The sequence below is a fragment of the Molossus molossus genome, unplaced genomic scaffold (genome assembly GCF_014108415.1).
Source record: "Molossus molossus isolate mMolMol1 unplaced genomic scaffold, mMolMol1.p scaffold_m16_p_11, whole genome shotgun sequence".
NCBI classification, from domain to species: Eukaryota; Metazoa; Chordata; class Mammalia; order Chiroptera; family Molossidae; genus Molossus; species Molossus molossus.
In genome coordinates, this window is record NW_023425346.1 from 43,163,441 (window position 1) to 43,178,529 (window position 15,089).

Here is a 15,089-nt window from a genome sequence, read left to right on the forward strand (position 1 = left end):
TCCGGAAGCCTGGCCTCGCCGCTGAGCAGGGGCCGAGGCGAGCTGGCTTCGTGTTGGGCGGGCCGGCCGGCAGCGGCGCCGTGGTTGTTCCGGACTCGAGTCCAGGCTGGGAGTCCAGGTTGGGGTTCCAGACAGGGAATCCAGGCGGGGATCCGGGCGGCGGGGCTAGGCCGGGAGGCCAGGCCCCAGGCCGAGCCCGGAGTCCAGGCCTTTCTAGCCCCCGCGGAGTCCAGTTGAGCCGGGCCGGCGGCCGAAGGGCGCGGCCTTCTCGCAGGTACATTCGCTGAGCAATCGACTAGGATTTAGGGCTTGAAAACCTTTTTTGGGCCTAGCAGAAATTTACCGAACTGTTTCTTTCAAAATTCTGGTGGTTTCAGTCTCCATAGCACTGACTTACATCATCTGAGCTCTTGAAATGCAGTGATTTAGGGTCTATAGAGAACTTTCTGAACCCTGGCACCTGCAGTTATATTTTCTTATAAATCCTACTGCTAAAACTCTTCGTGATCCACCCTTTTTTGGTGACGTTAAGTGTTTATCTTTTTTAGCACAGAAGCTTTCAAGGATGTTCTGTTTTCTGTTTAGGGTGCAAGCTTGGAACAAAGGCCTTGTTGAATACAGGCCATTTATATTAACGGCAGAATTAAAAATTATCTACAGCGATATTTGGGCAATGTGTTTGTGGTCATAGGTGATTTAGGAAATAGTCGGTCGTCAGGGGCAGTATTTTTTTCTTGTGTATATTATTTTATCATGTAAGCATTTTAGCCATCAAGATAGGGAAAAAACAACAACAGAATTTATGATCCTGTGGGAAAATAAACCAGTCTAGATTCCCCCAGAGGAAACAGCAACAATTATTATTTTTAGAAAAACTTACTTATGAAGAAGTTAGCAACTTTAAATACCAGTGATGCACATTCAGGTTTTTAAATATTTAATTTACTCTGGTATGTGGGCAATTTGCTTTAAGCATTTTAATATTTGAAAGAGTAAATTTTGCCCTGGCTGATGTTGCTCAGTGGTTGGAGTGTCCACCCCTGCTCCGAAGGGTCATTCCAAGTCAATGGCTTGAACCTGGGTTGCAGGTTCTATCTTTACCCTTACCGGGTAGTAGGGGAGGCAACCAATGGATGTCTCTCTCACATCAATGTTTCTCTCTCTCTCTCTCTCTGCCTGCCTCCTTTCCATTCTTTCTAAAAATCAACAGAAAAAATATCCTCTGGCAAGGATTAACAACAACAAAGGAGTACATTTTTAGCCTAATATCAGGAAAATCAGTGTTTTAAAAGGTAGCTGAGGCTTTTAAAACACATTAAATGTATATGATTTATTGAAGTTAAGATCAGAGGGCAAGATTTACTTTTGGACAGTCAGATCTTCTTTTGCCAGAACAACAAGGTAAAATAAGAGTCTCTCAGGGAAGACAGGGACAAAGTAGGCAAGATTTAAGACATTATTATACTGGATTAATTCAGTTGCATTGAGATTTGTGTGTTTTCTGGTTCCCCTCTCCAGCTTGTAAATTGGGCTGCAACATATTTAAAAATATATTCACTTGAAAGAAAACCCCACTGCTTTCACAATAAAGTAAACTTGATGGTGTACAAGTCACTGGTCTCATCTGAGCTGATTATATTCGCCTTGCATGTATTTTACACCCACAGTATGGTTTGCAGCGGTGTTCAAGGCATGGCGTGAAAAATTTGATTTGAAGAGTTCCATTAAAGCAATAAAAAATAAAACTGTGGCTTAATAGACCTTCTAGTGATAGCTCCCCCTCTTACTATGCTAACTCTGAAATAAATATGTAATCTAGTATTAGGAACATGGCATTTGGAAGAACCTTGCTGGTAATATTTAATTTAATAAACATACTAACTGTAACATTATTAATGCAATGAAGCTTGTACCACAAGCTGATTCTTTTAGGTTATTTGACCAATTACTTATCACTAGATTCCTTATAAACATATTCTGTGACTTACAACTTGAATTTTATATTAAAGCTATTTTGGCTTTCAACTCTTTAAAAATATCTGCATGACACAGCGCTCCCTTTATATACAAAGCATTTCTACTTAGGTTTCTTGGCACACCTTTTATGAAGAGAAAAGAGGGAATTTAGGAGGCAAGGGCACTTCTAGGGATATGCCTGTGGTCATTTTAGCCAATATAGTTATTTTGCTCCAATACTAGTAGGAAAAAGGAAGAATAGAACTTAACTTTAAGTTTTGGGGCAAGGGTTACCCTTACTTAGTATATATATGTTTATGTATATATAAAATATGTTATACATATGTTTATATATAAATATGTTATAGATATGTTTTATATATGGTAATACTAAGTTTTAAGGTACAGCAAGTTAATTGAACTTCCTAGCTGAAAAATATAACAAAATAAATACGGTTTATATTAGGTTTCATGCTCATATTAGGTTTATTTAGGTTTTGGTTTAGTACATATCTTCATGTTAGGAGAAGTGTCTTATACATGAGAAAAAAAACCTTTTTATTATAATCTTATTTCAGGTTCCTAAAAATAGAAAACAAGTCAACAATGTTCTCAAATCATAGGATCTTCCTAGCTCACATTTCAACTTTTTCAAGACGTATCTGTCTTTTATTTTGTCATTCCTTGTATGAAAGGGAAGGCATTTTTCAATCTTAGGATAATCCAGAAACAATTTTTTGGTTCTCAGTTAATTCAGTTTCATCTTAAAAGTTCAAATTTAGCAAAGCACATGTTCCCTTGTTCATGCCAAGTGTGATAAAAACTAGTCGAAAAATAAAACCATTGCAAACAAGTAGAGCACTGCACTTCACTGTGTGCACTATAGGCCACAGCATCTCTAGGGCTGATGTCACTGCCTGTCCGGCTGTCACTTGTGGACACAAGTAAGGCTGCCTTCGAAAGTGATAGCAGGCACTACTGTTTCAGCTATGTGTTTGAATTGAGTATATGTTTTAAATATCCTCTGTGAATAGTGATATGCTCATCCATGAACATTTAAACATTGGCTGTCTTCTGTCAATAAAAGATTATTCTCTTTAGGCTCCGGAATATGGATGTGTTCTCTCTCTGCATTAGAAGGTATTTTCTTTGACTGTATCTAAAAACATGAAGTAGCAAAATCATCTCTCTCCCTTTGTCAAATTATAGGCTACTTTGTGGAATTATAACTTTTTTAACAGTTTAATCTTTGTGTTAACAATATTATATAATATTGAACTTCAAGGAATAAAATAGACATACATGTATAGATTCAATTTAGGCCATCTGCAATCAACAGAGACATTTTATGATAACTTTTCAGTTATCATATAGATTTCTGTTATTTTGAATGGCTTGCTTAATGGGGAATGTATTAAAGACCAAACCATATTTCTAATTAAAAATGTTTCAAAGGTGTTTAAGTACTTTTATAACCTGATGTGTTTTTTAATTAAGCATTTTAAATTTTGGATATAATTTTATCAAATAATAGCAGTGTTTACTACTCAGCACCTACCTTTGAGTAAGCAGAATCTATGAGGATGTATCCTCTCACAGTTTATGGAAGAATGTTATGGAAGAATGCGGAACCATTGAATGCTTCATATTTTGTTCAAATAAAATCTTTTTCTCTTTCACCAGTCTTAATTTGCTATATAGTTTTAAAAATTGACTGCATTCTAAATAATCCTTAGAACTCACTCACCTTTGGGATTCACCCTCTTAATTTATGCTCACATGCTGCTTTGTTCCTGTGGAGAAAGTCAAGGAAACATATTGTTCTTTCCTCCTCCAACTCTGCTGTCTCCCTGACACTCATTTTGCCCTTGTTGACTCTCTTGCCAACAACCTCATTTAACTTTTTTTTTTTTTTTTTCCCTCATGCTCTCTCCCCAATAGCAATCGTAAAGTTTTCAGGACAAATCTCAATGCAATGTCTTTTTATTTAACCTCTCCCACATTGCTTATTTTTATTATATGCCTTTTCCTGTATACTTCTATAATCACTTCATCTCTTAATATTTACTTTATTATGTTATCTTTTTTTTTGTATTTGTAAAAGGACAACTTTTTTGCCTCTTATTAGTATTTCTGTTTTCTTCTGTACCCATAACATTCTTAGCTATGTGAGGCATTCCATTTATCCCTGCTCTTTTGTTCTTCGAACCCATCTATCAATGCTTTCTTTGATCCTTTTCAACTCAGCTTCCTCATTTGCACAGACATCAAAATCTTTGTTACTACATTTACCAGTGTGCTCTTAACCAAATGTAATGTCTTTATTATAGACTAATCTTTAGTCTCTTAGGTATTTAAAATCATAATTAGTTCTTTTCGTGATTCAGAATCATGGATTCTGTAACTCCCTCATTTTCCCTTCCTTCTTCCAGCTTTTCTTTCATGGGTTTCTCTGCTTGCCTATTTATTTATGAAGTTTATAGCTTTCTATAGGATTGCTTTACACGGGGTGTGTTCTCATATACCTTTCCTAAGAAAGCTTGCTAGACATGTGTTATGGAAGAATGAGGAACTAGTTTTCTTAATATATTTCTTCCACTCATTCCCTAACAGCCTTCCCCACCTTGATGGTTTCTTATTTCTTGTAGCCTGGTACATTTTAATTGGCATGCTGGGTTTTTTTATTTGTTGTTCCTTGAACCATCTGATACCAACTCAAGCTCTCTTTGCCCTTAAGATTAACATAATGAAGTTTAAAAATTTTAGTTTTTCTAAGTTAATATTAATTTAATGACTTAAGGAGACTGCAATATGAAGTATACATGCCAACACCATTAAGAAGGAAAGTGGAAGGTCTTTTTTAATGGCTATATAAATGTGTGTTCTTTATCTTATTAATGATGTCACTATAAACCCTTTCTCTATATGGCTACAAAAAAGAAAGTACTGAACCTAAGAGATTCAGGCCCCATGTACCATGAGAAACAGTTTTACTTGTATCACCACTTCTTTGGGAAACTCTTTGTTCCTGACTTTACAGGTACACAGAGATTTTCCTTTTTCTTTTTTTTAAATTTTAAGTTACACAGATTTAAAATTTCATTTTCAATTTTTTTTTGTTCTACAGTAATCTTTCAAAATATAAATATGTGCATGTGTGCGTGTGCGCATTGTATGCATGTGTGTGTGTGTGTGTGTGTGTGTGTCTGTATAACACCATGATAAGATGGAGAACAAGAACATCAAGTCAATAAAAGTGAGTGAGGAATTTTGACACTCCTTGAATTCTGCTGCCTTAGGTACTGTCGTGCTTGTGTGCTTTTTGAGAACCTCCTATTAGAGCCTGAAGAATGAGCCTTTTAATAGTCTCTTATCTATAAAAACAATTCTCTACTTTCAAGCAGTAGAATCAAGAGTCTTTAAATTAATTACTTGATTTGCACACAGTATAATTTATTTTTTTAATTTATATTTTTATTGTTGACAGTATTACAGATGTTTCCCACTTCCCCTGCTTTGGCCTCCCTCTGCTGGCCCCGGGTCTTCCCCACAATGTAATTTCCAGTTGAGTAAGAAGTTGGTGAAAATTCCACCATGTCAAAGAAATGCTTGTGTAATATCACTGAAAATTTGTCGCTGGTGCAGTAGCTGTTTAGTATGTAACAGATCTGCCTTAAATTTGTTTTGAAAATATAGGTCTCAAAGGAACCTGACTCCTGAGGTATATATAGGAGAAAGCACTGCACACAAACAAGACACTTCACACTTACGATGTTCGATATCATTTGTAAATGAAATTGTAACAAATCTTTCAAGTATCTCCCAGCTTTAAAGAGCTTTGTTTTGGGGAGACCTCTGCCTTTCTATGCAGTTTGAATTCAGACGTTCTGAGCTAGGATAAACAACCTCTAGAGCAGTGGCTTTCAAAGTTTCGAACTGATACAGTAATAAATACACACACACACACACACACACACAGCTTCCCAAACTATTTACCCCATTTGATACACTCTGATTGTTTTTCTCTTACATTCAATTTCATTGAAAAGAAAATTCTGGTTGTGATCCAGTTAGTTTATTTCATGATTCTCTGGTGGACCGTGACTCCAAGTTTAAAGAACATTGCCATAGTGATACTGTTCATTTTTCTAGGCTAGAACGTCCTTAGTTTCCTCTTATATCTCTACATTTTAATATTTCTCTGCTAGAAGGGCAGAATATATAGTGAATCACTTCTTTAATACCCTACTTGAATGTATGGCATAAAGGATGTTGGTTATAAAGATTGAGAGACTGTTCTTTGCAATATTCTTACTGTTATGATCTGCAATTAAAAACGAATCTTTAAGTTCTCTTTCTTTGAGATTGCTCTTTTTTATTTAAAACTTACATTTATTTATTTTTCAGACATGTCTCTCTCTGCCATGCACATGCATATTGATTTATTGAAATCGGGTCACTTCTAGTCCTGGACATAAACAGGCCCATACTTGCTGGTGTGGTTCTTTGCATGAACTGCCTGTTTCCCCTTTTTGACACTAAGGCACAGCTGGATGGAGGGAAGAGGATATCAGAAACTTCTCAGGTCCTTTAGATCAGTGACTTCACATTAGAATCACCAAGGGAGCTTTTAAAAATTCTGTTGCTCAGATTTACGTTCCATCTCAAATAAATCAGAATGTGAATGTCTGGTGGTGAGAGCCAGGTATGTCAGTGTTAAAGATTCCTAGGTGACTCCAATGTGCAACAAAACCTGGGGACCAATCCTCTAGGTTTTTTGTTTGTTTGATTATTTTTGTTTTTGAAATGAAAGAAGAGATCGAGGGTTTTTGTTTGTTTGTTTTATTTTTAATTGTTAGCCACTATTAACCACGGTGGCAAACCAACCCTGATGGTGCCAACTTTCTTAGAAGTAAATATATAGATTAAAAAATAACTAGTTTCAAGTGACTCTATTTTTTTTTTAAACATTGTGACAGTATGGTCATGTTTTAGAACAGAGAGTTTATCCCCTTGACTGTAAGAGAAAAGCAACCTGAAGGACATGGTTTCCTCACCCTCTGTGTATAAGAAGCACTTGTACTTCTCCTCCAGCTTATCATGATTAAAACATGGTAATTAGTGCTGTTTCTGGAAACTGTACAGTCATCCATACGGGAGCCTTTATCTGGATAGACTGAAATTGGAAGGTCCTTGGAAGTATTGCATGTTTGACATCTGATGTCATTCTCAAAAGAATAAATGCCAGAGTATCCAGAATAGTCCCAATCCTTGGAACAAATACTTCCTGGGAAGTCAGAAGAGCAATGCCAGCCATATATCATATTTCAGTTTGGTTATGAAGGGATTACCTCCAAAATGTGTCAGATGGAAAAATTTCTTCCCCTTAATACAGGCCAGATACAAGCAGCTTACTTACTCAGATAGCTTCATAGTCCATGGCAAACTTCCAAGTCATTCATGTCTAAGTGGTTGCATCCATTTGAGTCATGATGTGAATATCACCCAGCAAACTGAGTCACAAATTAATTTACACATTTGAGAAGTTGTTGTATTTGGTATATTGAAACAGAAATATCATAGAAACTGTGTTTTTGTGTTGTTCAGACTCAGATTCCAATTGTGTGTGGAGTTATTATTTTATCCCTAGGAATAATAAGTAAGTATAAATTAATCTGCTTCTCTTTTGCATAATATTTATATGTTGAAGTATTATACAATAAGTACAAGATAAGATGAAATGAGGTCTGTGTATTTGCTGGGAAATATTTAGAATATGAAAATTCACTAGCTCTAGGACTCAAAATGATTAAAACTCAAAAGATCAAAAGGAAAAAGATTGGTTAAATATATTTTGGGATCTGCTAAGCTTAAAGTACTAGAAAAGTCCTAGAGTTTTTGTTAAGTATAAACAATTCAGTTTGTCCAACCTGTAGAAATCTGCAGGTACTGGTATTTAAAAATAAAAGAGAACCAGCAGAAGAAAAGTTAAAGTTATTGACTCCATTTATTTTTTATGCTGCCTACTACCTAACTCTATAGATGCAATATATCATCGGTTTGGGAATTAAGTATTTATTAATGTTCAAGAAACTAGGTAGTCATCTGACCATGGTTTATTATAGCTACTCCTAAATTTAGAAGTGTTCCCAGGCTGGAAAATGGTAAAGGAAATAGGGAACAAATGCACAGTTTTTGGTCTTCTTGTTTTGGACTTTATATATTTTTTGAAATTATATTTCATTGTCTTAATCATAATGCATTGAACCTTTTAAGAGAGTTGTCAGATTTTGTCAGAATTTTTTGAGATCTCAAATTTATTTGTATAAATTACATTTTTTTGGTCCAATTGACATACTTTCTAGACATGATATATAGTCAATGAAAATAAATTCAAACATTTCCTATTTCTGAATTATCTGTGTACATTGCCTCTCACTTGCTTCCATCTGCCAATCTTTTGATTACTTTTACTCCTTATTTTTTACTAGATAACAAAAAAGGGAAGTTTATGGTAAAAATGAAATCTGTTAATCTGAATACAATTTGGCAAGAAGGAGGATACAAATATTTCTAAAATGAAATCTTCAGACTAATGGATTTTATTTATCTTTGCTCTTTTTTTAGTCTTAAACTACAATTAAATGAAAGGTTTTAGTTCCTTTTTATTTTATTTTATTTATTTATTTATTTTTTATCCTCACCTGAGGACATTTTTCCATTTTTTTGTTCAGGTAGAGTGGGATGGGGGGGGGGTGTGAGAGAGAGAGAGAGAGAGAGACATCGACATGAAAGGGACACATCGAGTGGCTGCCTCCCCACACCATCCAACCAGGGCCAGGGACAAACTGCAACCGAGGTACGTGCCCTTAGCGGAACCGAACCAGGGTCTCTCTGGACCGCAGGCTGATGCTCTAACTGCTGCGCCAAACTGGCCAGGGCTAGTTTCTTTTTATTGCAAACTGAAAGCCACATTTTAATAGTCATTTCATAGAAATCCTAGTGAATATGTGCCTACCAGGTGAATTTAATAGGACAGGAATATCTGAAGCAAAGTTCAGGATTTCTCTGTTACTATTTCGAAAACATCCGTAGCTGACTGCCTCGCCACTCTTCTCCCCCGCCCCCCCGCCCCCCCCCATCGCCAGTTGAGAGAAGAGTAATCGTGGACATTGTATATCTCGTTTTCATGTCTCTGTTTAGGGTTATTGTAATTTAGATGAATTCCTTTCTCTCCTTTTATCACTGTTGGCACTCACACCTTTGAGAAATGAAAAGTAGCTCCTTTTGTCTTGGCCAGTGTGGCTCAGTTAGTTGGAATGTCATCCCCTTCATCGAAGGGTCACGAGTTCAATTTTTGGCCAGGGAACATACCCAGGTTTCGAGTTCGATCCCTGATCAGGGCATGTACTTTCAGGAGGCAGCCAATTGATCTCTCTCTCTCTCTCTCAAAAAAAAGGTAGCTCCTTATGGCCCTGGTTGGGTAGTTCAGTTGCAGGTTTGATCCCCAGTCAGGGCACATACAAGAATCAACCAATGAATGCATAAATAAGTGGAACAACAAATCAATGTTTCCCTCTCTTACCCTTCTTCTCTCTCAAAAATCAATAAATTTTAGAAAAAGCAAAGGAGCTCCTTTTTCATAGAGAGAATGGGGATTCTTTATCTGAGATAAATTGATATAACAAGAACTTTCTATATCAATTTGATCATTTTAATTTAGTAAGCCTTTGTTGATTGTTGACTATGACGAGCCTTATATAAGACACCATAGAGGTTGTAGGATGAATTAAATGCGGGTTCTCTGTGATATGTGAAAAGACTGTATTATAGGATAAAAAGTGTTGAGTGATGAGTTCCAGAAGAGAAGTATAGGTAAAACCTTTGGGACCATAGGGGAGGGTGTGGTTACACCTGGCTGAGGGAATCATGGAATGCTTTGTGGATATGATACTTATTGAGCCTGAACTTACAGAAGTCCAGGGGTTGGGAAGGCATTCTGGACAGGGAAAAAGAAGCCATAAGCAGTGTCTAGGAGGTAGAGAAGCAGAGGAAAATAGGTAATCGTTTTGATGCTTGGGAAATTGAATGGGTAGAGGAGATGGTAGGAAGGTAAGTTTAGAAAGGATGGACAAAATGTAATGGAACTCTGAGTGTTAGGACAAACTGGGCCACTGATGAAATGGAAATAACTCAACCCGATTAAATTTAACTGACTTTTTCTGTGAATTCTGTTAGAAGAAACCATTTGTACTGTTGTCTAACATATATTTTTCATTTAACAATAATTGTAGGCTGTATTTCTAACTGTACATATTAATCTCATTCTTTTTAAACATCTTTACCATTAACATATGGATAAATGATACCTAACTTAATTTGTACATGCAGTTGTTTTTGGGTTTGTGCCATTGTAAAAATGCTACATTGTACATTTATCTTTGTATACTTGTGTTAGTTAGCAATTGGGTAACTTCCAAAAAGTGGAGTTTCTGGGCTAAAGGCTGTATCAATTTACAGTTACTCTGTAAGAATATGAAAATTTGTTTCCTCACCCTCTCACCAGTTCCAACTATGTCAGTCTTGACATAATTAAAAATTTGATCATATTGATGAAATTAAAAATTGGCATCTAAAATAGGAAGGTATTCATTAACTAGAGAACATATAACATAGGAGGATGTGTAATCCTGGGGTAAGAAATGGTGTGAAAGTGTAATAGAAAACTTATAGGAATAATATTACATACTGTCCTAGATTGTTAGTTTTACTTAAAGATTTGGGAGGAATACATCTTATTTTCATTTCAGTTCATTTATATTATTTTATTATTATTTTTTTATCCTTGCCCGAGGACATTTTTCCATTTTTGGTTCAGATAGAGTGGGAGGGAGAGAGAGAGAGAGAGAAACATCAACATGAAAGGGACACATCAAGTGGCTGCCTACTGCATGACCCAACCAGTGCCAGGGACAAACTGCAACCAAAGTACATGCCCTTGGCGGGAACCAAACCCGGGTCTCTCTGGACCGCAGGTCGACGCTCTAACCTCTGAGTAAAACCAGGCAGGGCTTATTTTCATTTTAAAACAAGCTGGAAAATTTAAAGGTAGAATGTAGAACATATATCACTTCTTTTTTTATTAATAAAATCAAAAATTTATTCTATTTTATTAAGTAATATGTATGATAGCACTTTGCATATTGGGAAGTGCTATACAAATTTTATTACTGTGTTAACCAACCACCTATTATAAGATAAAATCTTTGTTCATTGCTCAACCAAGCCATCAATATATAAGAAAAAAAAAATGAGAAAATGTTTATTTATTCAAATGTTCTGATAGAATTGTCATATACACATGTGAAAAAGCATCATAGAGTAGAATTCAGTTAACACCTACCTTCTTCTTTTTTCAGTTTCAGGTAGTAAGCAAACTATTACATTGCCTTACATACATTTAATTTTTTTTATTGCATATTGCATTTAATTAAGAAAAGGTCACGTAATTTTTTAATTTTTCAGTCACAGTTGGCATGTAATATATTAATTTCGGGTGAACAACATAGTGATTAGGCATCTACATAACCCATGAAGTCATTATCCGGATAGGGCTAGTACCCACCTATCTGAAGCCACATGTAGCTATTACAGTGTTATTGACTGTATTCCCCACGCTGTACTTTACAGCCACGTGACTGTTTTATAACTGGCAATTTGTGTATCCCTTCACCAAAGGGTCACTTTGTTTAACTTGCTGTGTCAAATACTTTTTTTATAGTTACCACATAATCTACTCTACAGTCTTGACTGGTAGATTTATTGTCACCACATAATCAACACTACGCTTTTCACTGGCAGATGAACTGAAGGGAGCAGAGGTGAATTCATTTTTAAGAGAACACCTTCAATAGAAAGAAGAATTAGCAAAATATCTTGACTTTTCAGTCTCTCTAAGGTTCCCAACTGGATGGTGTCTTCCTACTTTAAAATATTTTAACAACACGAGTCTTCTTCAAAATGCAATGATATGCAGAATGTAAAACATGTAAATGTGGAGGTGCTCTGTTGAAGCAAGGTGAGGCCCCCCCAACATAGGTCACCAGGCCTCAGTTCCTCCAGTGACACCTGAGGTGCCCCCAACAATATCTAGGTTGTTGGGAACACAGTGCAGGAACAATACTCTCCTAGGCAATTTTGGTACCCCTGCTTTTTAGGAGATACCAGATGAAAACTCCCAGAGTGCTTGGTGGGTTATTCCATACTCTACTTATCCTTGGAAGACAGGAAGTCCTTAATTTGATATGTGAAATCCTAAAGGCTCAAGATTTTAGGTTCTAAGTTTCTTGGCTGAAGCAGACAGATCTTTGAACTTCATTTTTTCATATTGTTTATTAATTTTCATGAGCTTGGAAAGCATAATAAAAAATTATGCTACCTCTGTGACCCTCAAATAATTTTCCTGTTGTGATTCATTGATCTTTTCTCTCTGGATTTCTTTTAAAAGCCAAACAGAGAAAGATAAGTATCACATGATCTCACTTATTTATGGAATATAATGAACAAAATAAGCTGACGATCAAAATAAATCCAGAGACATGGAAGTAGGGAACAGACTGATGAACCTCAGAGGGAAGGGGGGTGGGGGGGAGGGAGCAGGAATAGATACATAAAATAATTTGCATAACCAGTAGACACAGACAATAGTGTGGGGCAGGCAGGAGGAGGGTGGGAGTGGGGAGGATGGGGGTTGATGGGGGAAGAAGGGAGACATCTGTAATATTTTCAACAATAAAGATAATAATTAAAACAACAACAACAAAAAACATGAGTCTTAAGGGATATTTTATGCTTAGGTTAGATGCTTTGAGGTCTGATCTGGACTTCTAGGATCTCCTAAACCAAAATAGTTATTTTGGTGGAAAAGTTAAAAAGGAAGTCATTAAGTTTTATGCTAATATTCTCCTTTATAATAATCACGTATTTCTGAGGTATGTTAAGTAAGCTTTGTTGATTGGTACATTGATCATTCCAAAGGTAGATTCACTCCAGAAATTCTGCCTTAAATATTGCATTATAATAATACCACCTTTTTTTAAATTTTTTTTTATCCTCACCCGAGGACATTCCTCCATTTTTTGTTCAGGTAGAGTGGGAGGGAGAGAGAGGAACAGAGAGAGAGAGAGAGAGAGAAACATCCATGTGAAAGGAACACATCGAGTGGTTGCCACCTGCACAACCGACCAGGGCCGGGGACAAACTGCAACCGAGGCACGCGCCCTTAACGGGAACCGAACCCGGGTCTCTCAGGACCACAGGCCGACGCTCTAACCGCTGAGCCAAACCGGCCAGGGCCCACCTTTTTTTTTTAATCAACATACTGCAGATAGATCTGGCCACAGAGCAGGGAAACCACAGCATGTGGCAGTGACAAAGCGCTAATGCTAGCCTGTGCGTTAAAACGTGACTACAAAATACAGAGTTTAACTGGCTTCTGGAATCTGCTGTTGCAGGAGGATGTGTTTTTCTTTAGAGTATCATTTCATAGAACACGTTGTACTCTTTCATGTGATGTTTAAATTATCATGTTTATGTAATACTTTCAAAATCATTGTTCAAGATTTAAAAACAACAAACCTTGTGATGAAATCCAAAGGAGATTGGAAGTGCTATAAAGTGCTCCTGTTGACCTTCAAAAACTGTCCATGAAGTATGAACCCAGATTGAATTGAAAAGATAGAAACTTCACAGAGATCTAATTTTTTTTTTAATTAAAAAAATTTTTTTTTCTTTATTGATTTTAGAGAGAGAAAGTGAGAGGGAGAGAGAGACATAGAACATCCATGAGAGAGAACATCGATTGGCCGCCTCTTGCATGCCCCCTGACTGGGGATTTGGCCCGCAACCTGGGCATGTGTCCTGATCGGGAATCGAACTGGCGACCTCTTGGTGCATGGGTTGATGCTCAACCACTGAGACACACTGGCCAGGCTTTGTCAACATTCTTTTTTTTTTGATACGTGCCCAGCAGGAACTAAACCCTGGACTCTCTGGTCCGCAGGGCAGTGCTCCAACCGCTGAGCCAAATTGGCCAGGGCTGTCAACATTCTTTAATAAATACTTAAAATCATTGTGGTAATTGACATTGATGAGCAGAGAACTCTGTATAACCTGGGATGTTCTGGATAATCTTCAGTATAAAAGGGTCCATGTTCGTCAAATCAGTTTTCTCCTTTAATGCCATATCTCACAAAGGCATTAAGTTAACTGTATTTATTAACTTGGGGGATTTAAATGGAATTTAAAAAAATACTCTTTTACCTTTGACTGAATGGATAAGAGAAAAATGGTTATTCTGCATTTTCTAACGATGTTCTCATTTCTTTAGTTCTGATCAGCACCATAAGAACCCTCTGACCATTTAAATGATATTTTTCTTAAAGAAAATATTTATAAAATGCTAATAAACTATTAAGTGAACAAATAATACAGTATGTGATAATTTTTACACCCTTCCTACAGTGCATAAAATTTTAATACAAACTTAGTATATACTTGATAACAATTTACATGTTTATTTTACCATCTGGTAAATGTGTAAACGATATTTTGAGAAGCACATTTCATATTCACTTTAACAACTTATCCTTGACAATATGTGCCCTATCTTATGTATCGACTGGAATGATCTTGGAAATTTATGAAAAAGATGAATCCAGGGGAAAAAAAATTCATGTCCTAGTTTGTTTGTTTTAAAAATATTATGGAGATTTAAGACTTAGTTTTTAGTACCAAAATGAGGGATTATGTTGTTTGCCGACTTTTACCAGACATCCTGCTAATTAGGGTAGAATAATCAGAGCAGCTTCCAAACATTATAGCATGTACATCAAATCAGGTTTCCTGCTAACACTGTAGGCCACATAGGTAGCAATAATAAAATAAATACGGTGCTGTGTGTTGTTGTATAACAGTATCACATCTTTTTCAGAGTGTTTGGCTTGCCATTGCTTGTGTCTAAATATGGGAAGACAATTTTTTCCAATGTGTTGCAATGAACCTCAAGTGGATAGCTTTTATCGAACACTTTAACAGCATTTATGACACTTTGGCCTTCTGCCTTTTTTATTTCA